The 12,124-nt window shown below is 46.8% G+C and overlaps 1 protein-coding gene across 2 annotated transcripts in view; it reads right to left on the bottom strand.

Moving 5' to 3' along the window:
• FAM107A (family with sequence similarity 107 member A) overlaps nucleotides 1-12,124 on the bottom strand; it is a 764,756-nt gene that overhangs the window by 422,799 nt on the left and 329,833 nt on the right. The gene's annotated exons all lie outside the window — the stretch shown is intronic.

Below are 12,124 nucleotides of genomic sequence, written 5' to 3' on the forward strand. Positions count from 1 at the left end.
AAAACTCGAACAAAACAAAGAGAAGACAGCAAAAACAACCAGGTGCGAGGAACATAAATATCACTCACCAACAATGATGAGAAAAGTGCTATACGACCTCCCAGCGGGCATGACGCCTCAAGGTCAAGCACAAGGCTGGTGCTTGCAGAAGGAACAGATGCAGATACACAGCAAAAAAACCTTCATTACAGTTTTGAAGGCAGAAGAGAAACCAGCTGCGCCACAGCAAGATGAGACAATGGACCCAGAAGGTTTCAGAAGCTTTCTAACCATGCCCACAAGGCCAAAAAGTGACATCATTAACGACAAGTAGAAACCATATAAAGGTAATCATCATCAAGTTCGTCCAACAAAGGCTCTTAAATGTCATTATAAAGTGCCAGTGAAGAAGATGGATGTGCAATGATGGTATTGACAGAAGAATGACATGCACATATAGGTCTGACTACTTGCAGAAACTAACAAAGGACAAAGACAAACCAACAAATCAAAATAATGAATATTTTTTGTTTTTTAAAGTTTATTTATTATTTCCAAATTAGGAAAAGAACAAAAAAAAAGAACCATGGTTGCATCATGAGTTTCACAATAAAGCATGAACATTGCATTACAAAGATTAAAGCAGGCATACATATCATATCAGCAGAGAGCATCATGACAAGTAAGAACTACAAATCGTATTGCGTCGTGGGGGGTCCTCAACCTAAGGAAACGACTGGACTTGTTGTGGACCACTGACTGGTCCAGATTCACCATAGCAGTCAGGACAAACAAACAGGGGGGAGGAGTTGAGGACTGAACTGACAGAATGACGTGATCGTGCATATCCTGCTGCCAAGCAATCAATAAGAGCCAGGGGCCATACAATGACCCAACCATAATCAAGGAACATACACACGATAATTCAGGCAATAAATCTCCTCAGCCCACTCCCGTTGGGTCTATATTATTCTCCGCCTGAGACTGCTGGGCGGTAGTGATCTTGGCAATGTAGGAACGGTAGGGGCCCCAAATATCCACAGGACGGGATGGGGTCGGGACCAGTGTTGAATACTCAACGCTGTTGATGTTACAAAATGCCATGCTCCTGAGCCACGACTTCAAACTAGGGGGTCGCCTGGCGCACCAGAGCAATGCAATCTCCCTTTTGGCCAATAGAAAACTCAATGCCGCAAGCTTGCGAATCGTTTGGGGAAAGTTGGAAACATATCCCAACAATGCCACTTCGGGGGTGGGGATCAGGTGAATAACCAGCATTTCACAAAGGCTTGATGTACCTGGGACCAATATGCATGCAACAGAGGACAGGTCCAAGATAGGTGGGCAAAGTCGGCGTGGGGGGCTTTGCACTTGGGGCATTGATGGGGTCGGCCAGGGTCTATCCTGTGAGACAACTATTTATAGAGACTTCCCTCGTGGCCCTGCAACACTGAGCCCATTGATCGTCCGATATGGTCTTTCCCAAATCTTCCTCCCAAGCTTTGCGAACCTTAGTGTCTGAGGCGGGAAGGGCCGCGATGCACAAACGGTACAATCTAGCGACTAAGTGTGACCCCAAGGGGTGCTGGATTACAAGTGTGAGGGGGGCTCTTCAGGGGCGATTGGAAATGTGGGAAACGATGCACGCAACATGGAGCGCAGTCTGGTCAGCACAAAGGAATCCATGAAGGAGCGGTCAGAGAAACGGGGGTCCTCCATTATGGAAAATGCATGCCCCTCTGGGAAAAGGTCACCAATAGAGTGGATATGAAATTTGGTTAAGGTGTGTTTGACTATTGCCTCTCCCGTAATAGGAAGCCAGTTTGCATTGGGCAGAAGAAGAGCAGGAGAGTACAGTCTGTCCAGGCCGGGAAGTCTGCGCACCTTATCCCACGCCCAACAGGTAGATGACACTGTTTGTATGTCTTGTGGGTCTCGGGGAGCCCCTTAGGGAGGACAGTGGAGAGCGTTCCGGGTAGGACCAGGTCCGCTTCAGGTTTTAGGTATAATATACGGGCATCCGGGTGGACCAGGAGTATGCGAACGAGCATTGGGCGACTAGAAAATACAAATAGAAGTTAGGGACTCCCAAGCCACCTCTCTCATGTGGGAGAGTGAGCACCCTCCACGACACTCTCGGATTCCTATCCCCCCAGACCAATCGCAGGAGCAGTGAACGCAGCTGCGTGAAGAATATCTTAGTGAGGGGTATCGGAATGTTGTTGAATAGATATAAAAATCGAGGGAGTACAATCATTTTGACTATGGCAATCATTCCCACCATAGATAGCGGGAGAAGGATCCAGCGATCAATTTGGTCTTCCAAGAAGTCCAAGGCTTTGCCATAATTCAGCCTGATGATGGACACAGTGTCACGGTGGACATGTATCCCCAGGTATTTGACCGAGTCGCTGCACCACTCGAGCGGGAACGGACAAGCCCACTCAGTGGTACAGGGGGTAAGTGGAAAAATGAGTGACTTATGCCAGTTAATACGTAGTCCAGAAAACTTGCCAAAACGAGTTATTTCTAACAAAAGAGGTTCCAGGTTGATGTGGGGCGTTCTGACATAAAGAATCGTGTCGTCCGCATATAGCGAGATCAAGAGTGGACCAGTTAGAAACTGGAGGCCACGAAACAGATGTTTTTCCTGGAAATGGCGGACCAAGGGGTCCATTGCCAGGATAAAAAGTAGGGGGGACAGCGGACATCCCTGTCGCGTGCCGCGTGTTAAGGGGAATTGTTCCGTTATGGTGCCATTCAGGCGTATCCTGGCCGTGGGCGAAGTGTACAGTAAGGCGACTGTAGAAACGAAACATTCTGGCATACCCATTCGCCTCATGATGGTTAGGAAGAATGGCCATTCCAATGAGTCAAATGCCTTCTCCGCGTCAAGAAGGATGGCGGCAGCCGGAGTAGACGGGTCTATGCGGTGCAATACCGAAAACAGGGTCCTTAAGTTCAAAGAGGTGGAACGATGAGGAATAAACCCAGACTGTGCCGAAGATATTATGGACTCCATCAACAGGGAAAGCCGAATAGCAATGACCTTGGCCAAGATCTTATAGTCAAGGTTCAATAAAGAGAGGGGCCTGTATGAGCCAAACAAAGTGGCGTCCTTGCCTGGCTTGGGGATAAGAATTATTACAGCCTCTCTGAACGTAGGCGGCATATATCCCAACTCGAGCGCCTCAGCATACACCTCCACCAGTCGGGGAACGAGTTCCTCTTTATAAGCCTTGTAAAAGTCGGCTGAAAAGCCGTCTAATCCGGGAGCAGACGAACCCCTAAGTGCATCAATGGCTTCGTTTATACTGTCTGGGGTAATAGGTAATGCCAAAAACTCCTGCATATGCTTTTCCAGGTACACCATCGCTATCTCATTTAAATATGCGCCCCGGTCCGCCAGGTCCCCAGACAGAGTGGACGTGTACAGTTCCTTGTAATAAGATAAGAAGGTTTCACATATCTCAGGCATGGAGCGGAGAACCTCTCCCCGCTGGCCTATAATTTCCGTGATATATGACGGGTGGCGTGGGGCTGGAGTAATTGTGCCAATAATTTACCGGGTCTATCCCCTTCTCCGTACTGCCGTGCGGTGTGTTGAGTGGTCAGTAACTTTAATTCCCTTTCAGCCTCCTCACGGAACTCCACTAATAAAGACAGGCGTCTCGCCTCGTTTTCTCGAGATGGGTTAAGAAATAACTCGTTGTCTAAAGCTGAAATGTCTATTTCAATACGGGACAATGTGGACCTGATCTCCCTCAAAGCCCCCACATGTTTGGCGATACATACGCCACGAATGGTCGCCTTGAATCCTTCCCACAAAGTTGCCCAAGACTCCACAGACCCCGTGTTTATTTCGAAGTAGTCCTCTATTGCTTGTCGTATCTCCTCTGTGAACACCGGGTCAGTCAAAGCCCTCCCAGGGAAGCGCCACTGCCTCTCATACCCACCCAGTCGAGGAATGTTCAATTTCAGCAATAGAGGAGAATGGTCCGAAAGTGTGCGCGGGAGGGTAAGAAGGTCTTCCACCCAATCCGCGACCCCCGGAGCGATGAGCCAGTAGTCAATACTGGTCCAGGTGTTGTGGTATCCGGAGTGGTGTGTATAGTCTGGGAGTTGTGGGTGCATTTGTGACTCTATATCAATGAGGGAGAAGTGAGTGCATAAGTCCATCAGGATGGAGCGTGACCTGGCTTTAGCATCAGGCGAGGATGAGGTACTATCTCTGGTCGGGTTCAGTAGAAGGTTGAATTCCCCACCAATGATCAATAAGCCAGTGTCAAGTGTAAGGAGTTTTACTTGGAGGTCTTGAAAGAAGGATGGAGTGTCCATGTTAGGACCATATACTCCCACTAAGGTGACCCTGTGTCCCAAAAGGGATCCCGAAACAATCAGGTAACGGCCCTCCTTGTCCTCTATGGCAGAAGACAAAGCAAATGGTACTCGCTTATGAATAAGGATGGCCACCCCCCTTGAATATCTGCTGTAGTGCGAGAAAAACTGATGGGAACCCCAGTTCCTGGCAAGACATGACGAATCAGAAGGGGCCAGATGTGTCTCCTGCAAGAAAACAACATCAACCCTATGCCTAGCGATGTAATTAAATACCTGTCTGCATTTCCTATTGTCATTCAGACCCCTAACATTCCAAGACATCAAGACCAGCCCAGATGGGCCAGTCTGGAGACCTAGCTTGGCCATCTGGGGAACCACTTTTCTACTGCTCTAGATTGCATGCCAACCTTTCGGGACTCGGATGCGTAATGCAAACTGTGAAGATAACCAATAATAATAAACAAAACAAATCCCCCCCACACCCCCCACCCAGCCTCACAGCAAACCCACAGAGGCAAACCCACAATGCTCGTAACAACATAAGAACCAATGTACTAGTCACTGCATTAATAGAAAGGAAATACAGCATAACCAGAAAGGAAACCCCAAGATTAAAAAAAACAAAGGCATCCTCCATGGGAGGAAGCAACGCTGCGCCGGTCAGACATACCCGTACGTCAGAACATACAAATGACAAAAATGTATATATTCACGTAGCTGCAAGAAAAAGACAAGAGGATTACAATAATGTATCTTTAGCCAGACCCAAGTTCTGTAAAAAGTTCTACACTGTTTTGCGAGTCTCCCTGGGCAGGAGAAAGCGAGCCAGCCGCAGAAGCAGAGCTGGATCCCTGCTTCTTGTACTGTTGGCAGAACTCCTGAGCTTCCGCGGGTGTCTCAAAAATGCGGAATCTGCCGGCCACCTCCACTTTGTGACGTGCTGGATAAAGCATCCCATACTTGAGGCCTAAATTACGAAGCGTTGCCTTAACACCAGTGTATTTTCGACGGGCCTCCTGGACCATAAAGGTAAAGTCCGGAAAGAATAATAAGGTGCTGCCCTGCCATTGTATCTCCCCCTTTTCACGTGCCGCCCTGAAGGCAGCATCTCGATCTTGGAAATTCATAAGGCGGGCAATGATGGGCGAGGAGGCAGACCAGGACCAGGCCTAGGCCCCAGGGATCTGTGGGCTCGCTCCACCACAAACCCCTGTGTAAACACCTCCCTGCCGAACAATTCGACCAGTAGCTTTTTGACGAAGAGATCGATTCAATGTCGGAGACCCTAGACTCCACCACATCCAGCCGACGGTCGTGGGCCTGTATCTTGGACCCCATGTCCGCCATTTTTTGTTCCAGGCTGTCGAAACGACGATCCAATGCTTTAAAACTCGCCCTCATTTCCGTCATCATGGCCGTGACCAGAGAGGTAGTTTCGTTGCGATCCGCTGATCCCATCGCACCCGATGTGGAGCTCGGGGGAGCGTCCGTGGTGAGGAGGGAAGTTTTATCAAAGGAAAGTTTACGCTGGTTGGGATCTTTTTTCCCCATGGTGGGCAAGCAGATGAGCAAGAAGTGAGTATGTGGCAACAAGGCAGAGGGCGAGGACACCAATCAGCCAAGAGGAGTGATGGCTGCGCAGGAGGCTCGCCGGAGCAGCGCAACTTGTAAGGGAGACAATCACTGGCGCGGGGGACACCACGCAATTGATGGTGAAGATGCGCAAGGACCAATTAACAGACAGCGGTGAGGTCAAGGGCACCCCGAGCAGCTGGACAGGAGTTGTCCCCGGCACCAGGCTACTTATTACAGTGAATTTGGTAGTATGAAGGCCATTAGGCTGGTTTAGGGGCAGATGCCCAGACCATCAATATTGCCCCGCAGGAACAGAAACAGGCACGAGGCAAGGCTCCAGCAACCTATCCTGGGGGCGGCCAGCGTGCTCAGTTGGCAGGATAATGATGGGGCCGAACAAGATGCACATCCAGGAGGAGCCAGTGCCTGTGGGTAGATCACCCTCGGGTGTATGGGCGCAATTGATGAGCTATGCAGCACCACAAGACCGCAGGGACATCCAGGCAAATGGGCGGGGCCGCCACAGCACCACAGACCGCCCAGCCCAGCACCCGAGCCCCAGCGGCCACGGCCGCAACTCAAGGCCCCGGCTCGCGGTGGCCCCCCAGGCCCGAGGGCAGGAAAGGTTCTCCTGGGGCCCAGAGCCGCGTCGCCGCAGCAGAGGGGGGGGGCAGGGACAAGGGCACAGGACCGGGCGCACCGAGAGCGCCGCGTGGGGCAAACTAAGCGACAGGGACGCGGCAAGCGCGGCGCCACTCACCAGCCGGGCGCCGCTAGGGAGTTCCACCGCAAGGGCACAGGGCCCTCTTTCCCCTCCGCCTAAACTCCGTTTCCCGGTATCCTCGGGGACTGCACACGCGCCAGTAGGTGGAAAAGCCGGTCAGCTACAGGATGGCGAATTGTGGCGGCCTAAGACACACGCAGCTACATGGCGATGTCTGTACACAGGCGTCCAGCCGGCGGAGCTTCAAGCGGAGGCGGCCATCTCAGTCGCCTCCGTGGCCACGCCCCTCCCAAAATAATGAATATATTTGGACCCTGACCCAAAATTACAATAATAGTCAACGGTTGCCCCATAACATTTCTCATAGACAGTGGTTTCGTCAATTAATATCATGCAAGTCGAAACAGTTAACAGCCTGTCTGGTATACATGTGGGCTGCCGCCAAACGATTGCAGAGTTAAGGATCGTTCATAGCAACCATGCGACATAAAACAACATCAGTGCAAGCGCCAATTGACGTTCTGCAGGGAACTCTATCCAGGTCATGCTTACTCAGTTTTGCACTGCTGCAGACATAGTAATCATATCCCTCAACTATAACTTCCATACTCAATGTGAAATTGTGAGCCAGTTACCATTGTTGTTTCATGGCATGGGAAGGCTTTAGAAAATGAAAGTTCAGTTTCATATTAACGAAAATATTTTTCCTGTTGCCCAGCGGCACTACAGAGTTGCTTTTTACTTGCAAGAAGCTGTTAAAAAAGAACTGGAAATGCTGTTGAAGCATTACATCATTGAGCACTCCACCGGTCCTACACCCTGTGTCTCACCCATAATGGTGGTGCCAAAAAAGAACAGTGGGGGTGAATGTGCATCTGTGTTGATATGTGCCAGCCAAAAATGCAATTGAGAGAGAAAGACATCCTGGTCCACACAAAGAGGACATGATCATGCAGCTTAACGGAGCCAAAGTCTACTCCAGTCTTGACCTGAGCAAAGGATACCATCAACTCATGCAGGAAGAGAACTGTAGGGACATTGCTACTTTTTTAACTCATGCTGTTCAGATATAAAAAGTTGAGTTTTGGAGTGTAGTCGGCTGCAGAAATGTTATACGCCAAAACAATTCAACCTGTTACTCATACTTTTAACTACATTGATGGCATTCTGGTATTTGGGACAACACAAAAGGGGCATGACAAGGCCCTTACCAGTGTGCCAGCTACTTGCGGACGCAGGTCTCACTCTGAATGCAGCAAAGTGTGACTTTTACAAGTCCAAAATAAAGTTCTTCGGGTACATATCTCTGTTGGGGGAATGATTCTTGACCCAGATAAAATGCCAACACTGTCAGCTATTTGCCCACTACAATATATATGTCACCATGCTGCAGTCCTTCTAAGGCAGGCATGGCCAGCTATTGCTCAAGGTACATTCATGACTTTGCTACTGTGAGTGCCCCATTGAGAGTCTTCACAAAACAAAATGTACCTTTACAGTGATCTCCTGAATGTGAACAAAGTTTTGAAAGAATAAAACTGAGAATACAACCAAAATGGCCTATGTTGACCCCAAGTTACATACTGCATTCATATGTGATTGCGAGCCCGGTGAGGCTGGGGGCAATACTTGCTCAACATAATGGTTATCTGAATGCTCAGAGACGTATTGTGGCCTATGCCAGTCGAAGCTGTCTGACACAGATCATGCCTATTCTCAGCCGCAGAAGGAGAATTTGGCTGTAGTGTGGTCCTGCAAACATTTTCATGCGTTTCTATGTGGAAAACATTTCACTATTGTTATAAACCACCAAGCGTTGCTCACTATTTTTGGAAACCCAAATGCCAAGATGTCCCATTGTATAGAGATATGGGATTTGTGAGAGTATGACTATGCAATTGTACACAAGGCATGTAAAGAACAGAAGCCTGCTGATTACTTTTCACGAGTACTGCTAAATCGTCACAGTTCGACATCCAAAATGGCGGAGGAGTACATCAACTTAATTGGGAGGTCCAACACGCCAGCAGCCCTATCCATTGAACAGATTATTGCTGCTAATAATGCTGACAACAACAGGTTTATCCTCAAAGACATTATTCAAACTCATTCATTGAAGAAGAGTACTCAACCTTTTGCTAACAATGTTGAATTTCAAAAATTCAAAAAAGTGCAGGATGATCTGTCCATTACCAGAGAAGGTGTTGTATTGAGACGCTTGAGAATCATCATACCTGAGAGCATAAGGCAGCAAGTAATTGAACTAGACCATGAAGGACATCATGGCATTTTAGCCACCAACTGAGTCCTAAGAGACCGAGTATAGTTCCTGCACCTAAATGAGCGAGTTGAGAGGAAACTAAAGGAGTGCCATCTTTGCAACTGCCTTTCCCCATATGTGATGCAGCATCCAATGACAATGTATAACCTTCCTGCACATGCCTGGGAAAGAGTGGCAGTTGATTTTTGTGGGCACTTAGGAAATTGACATTTTCTCATGGCAGTCATTGATGAGTATTCACACTGTCCTTTAGCAGAGGAGTTATCATCAATAACCAATGACAAGGTCAATGAGAGGCTATATGACATCTTTGTAGCATGGGGTATCTGCGCCATTCTTAAATCTGGCAAAGGTCTGCAGTTCAGTAGCAAAGAATTGCTGCTGGAGGACTCTATAGTCGCTATGTCATCCTGCTTTGACAGTATTCTAACTTGTTTCCTTGAAATTGTTTAAAGCAGGCCCGGGTGATGAATAAAATAGCTCCAGTCAGACAGGAAACAGTCTTCGATGAAGGTGACTGGGTCCTGGTCAAGCAGAAACGAGAGCGAAAAACCAACCCTCTGTTTTACTGTCAATCCTCTGAGGGTTGTGACATGCAAAGGACACTTGATGATGGCGCATAGTCCCAGAATGTCCATCACACAGGACTCATCACACTTTAAGCACCTACCTCGATGTTAGCCAGCTCCTGCAATCCTGAATGAGGTGACTCCTCCTGATAGCCCAGATCAAGCATCAGAACCTGTGCCATTTGTCCACAATCAGAGTGCACCTCAACTTTCTCATACAACTCGATATGGCCGACTACCTCAAGCTTCTCCACAACTTATTGAAGAACTATGATGTAACTGTTGGTTATATTTTTTATTTTAAAAAATGGGGATATGTGGTATCGTGAGACTATGTGTGCTAGGACCCTTGTGGTTCTGGGCAGACTCTTCTTTAAACAGAAGAGGGGCCCTGAATCTAGGAAAAAACTACAACAGGGGAACAACCCGCCAGGGCGAGAACATGAGAGAACAACATGAAAGGGGTGTTTCCCAAATAGAACAAATCAAAGTTTAATAAATATTAACAGAATACCCACCAATTCACAAAGAGAGTAAATATATTCAAAAAAAGTTTTTAATTTTCATTTTGACAATCAACACGATTTTTTTTGGATAATAAATAAAGTGATTCCATTTGAACAATACATAACATTTGGAAAAAATATACATAATCAGAAACATACAAAAATAGTCTAAAAACTAGGACACGCAAAAACACTTCAAACCGGACAATAAATTAAATCCACTCATACATCCAAACATACCTTTTATACAATCAAATTCATACTCAGACATTCACATCCATATCACTACACACAAGGACAAGAAAAGCGCCGACGCGCGTTTCGGACAAGTGCCAATAAAGGCTTCCTTCATCAGGGCGCACTTCAAATATTGTACAGACAAGCAGAATAGATAATGTCTGTGACACGGTCCTGACAAGCGGTCCTAGTAGCAGCAAAGCTGTGGGTGGGTATTCTGTGGGCAAAAAGGAAGAATAAAGGGCAATTCGGGAGAGAAAATTATTTGTTTCAATAATTAAAACATATACTAGTCTAAGACTAGAGTCAGCAAGACAAAAGGGTTTCAATCAGTCAGGGGCATGCACATCAATGAAGATAAACTATCCTTATATCCCCAAATTTTAAAAGCACCAGAAAGGAATATTCAGGGATTAAAGAAAAGTGTGTCAAGAATATCAAAATAAACATAAGTGGATAAAGAGAAATTAAAGGAAAAAGCATAAGTCGGTTGCCCAAAAATTGGTACACCTGTAGCCAGAGACAAAGAATTTTTAAATAATGGTAACCTACCTAAATACCCAACAATAACGAAGCCCCTTTATATATGTGGTTCACAATCCCAGGGTTTCATCGGTCATGAATAGCGCATATTAGAATAGGTCCACAAGGGATCCAAATGTACGAGGGAACCAGGAATAAAAGCAATACCATGAAATAAATTCCAAGTATCTAGTAGGAATATAAGAATAAAAACAGGGGTAACACATCTAAACATCTAGCATAATGACAACACAAAAATGAAGTAATTGTGGTTTAAGGAAGGGCAAAACTACCTCAAAACGAATAGCAAGCACTGATGTAGAGCAGTTAGTAACCCCGGGGCCGACAGTGAAAGATGACCTGTGAAGCAATAAAAAGCCATAATGAGCTACACAACTCTTGAAAAGGTCGTGACTCTAACATGAAGCAGACTTAACACACAGCGAACTGCAACCTACCTCAAGACAGCAAAATTGAGCCATCATTAGGATGAGGTGAGACGAACACCGGAAATGTCATGATAAGGCCCAGCTTCAATCCCGGGGAATAGGGGGCCTGTAGGGACAGAAACGGCAGAGGGATTTTAAATACGAATAAAAAGTGGGAATAATAAGGGAAAGATAGCGTGATAAGACGGATCGAGGGGATGGAACACACGGGGCCCGCAGGGGGGAACTCAGGATCCGATAACACTAACCTGAAAAACGGCCCGGCAGTGCACGTAAAGAGGTGTCCTGGGTCGACGGAACCGGGTGACTCCTTCACCTGCCTGTGATACGGTAGGTCGGAAGGGAAAACCGGAAAGGGAAGTGGAGTTATATACAGGTGTTCCAGGGGAAATGCAGAGCACCTGGGCGCCGTCATGATCGAAGAGGGACTACCACGATAACGCAGAGAAATGAAAAGAGACGAAGGGCAAAAAATAAACAGCTCCAACGTGGGAGACAGTGAGAACAGACTATCCGAGCCAGCTGAAATGGAGGTATACATGTAGATAGACCACACGGCAAGGTTCAAAACATTCAACACTAGAGGTGGGGCAGACAGAAAAATGAAATATGATAAATAAAGAAAAAAAGAATTAAGAAACCAAAAAAATACAAAATAAAAACACCAGGGATGAAGTAATAACCGAAAACCAAATATTATGAACACAATAAAGAAAAATAGGGAATAAATAAGAATCAGCTAGAGGTACAAGGAGGCAATTAAGAGCAATAAAGAGACCCAGAACACTCTAACTTAAACAAAGATTCTCTCCAAAATAGATTGCAAACAGAAAAACTAGATGGATGAGAGAGAACAGAAAGAGATGCTACATCTCAGGGTCATTCAATGAATGGCATTCTCCCAGGGTATAAATTCGTTTAATCCTGAGACAGCCGTCCCA

This window comes from Lissotriton helveticus, chromosome 9 (genome assembly GCF_964261635.1).
Source record: "Lissotriton helveticus chromosome 9, aLisHel1.1, whole genome shotgun sequence".
In the NCBI taxonomy this organism is placed as follows: domain Eukaryota; kingdom Metazoa; phylum Chordata; class Amphibia; order Caudata; family Salamandridae; genus Lissotriton; species Lissotriton helveticus.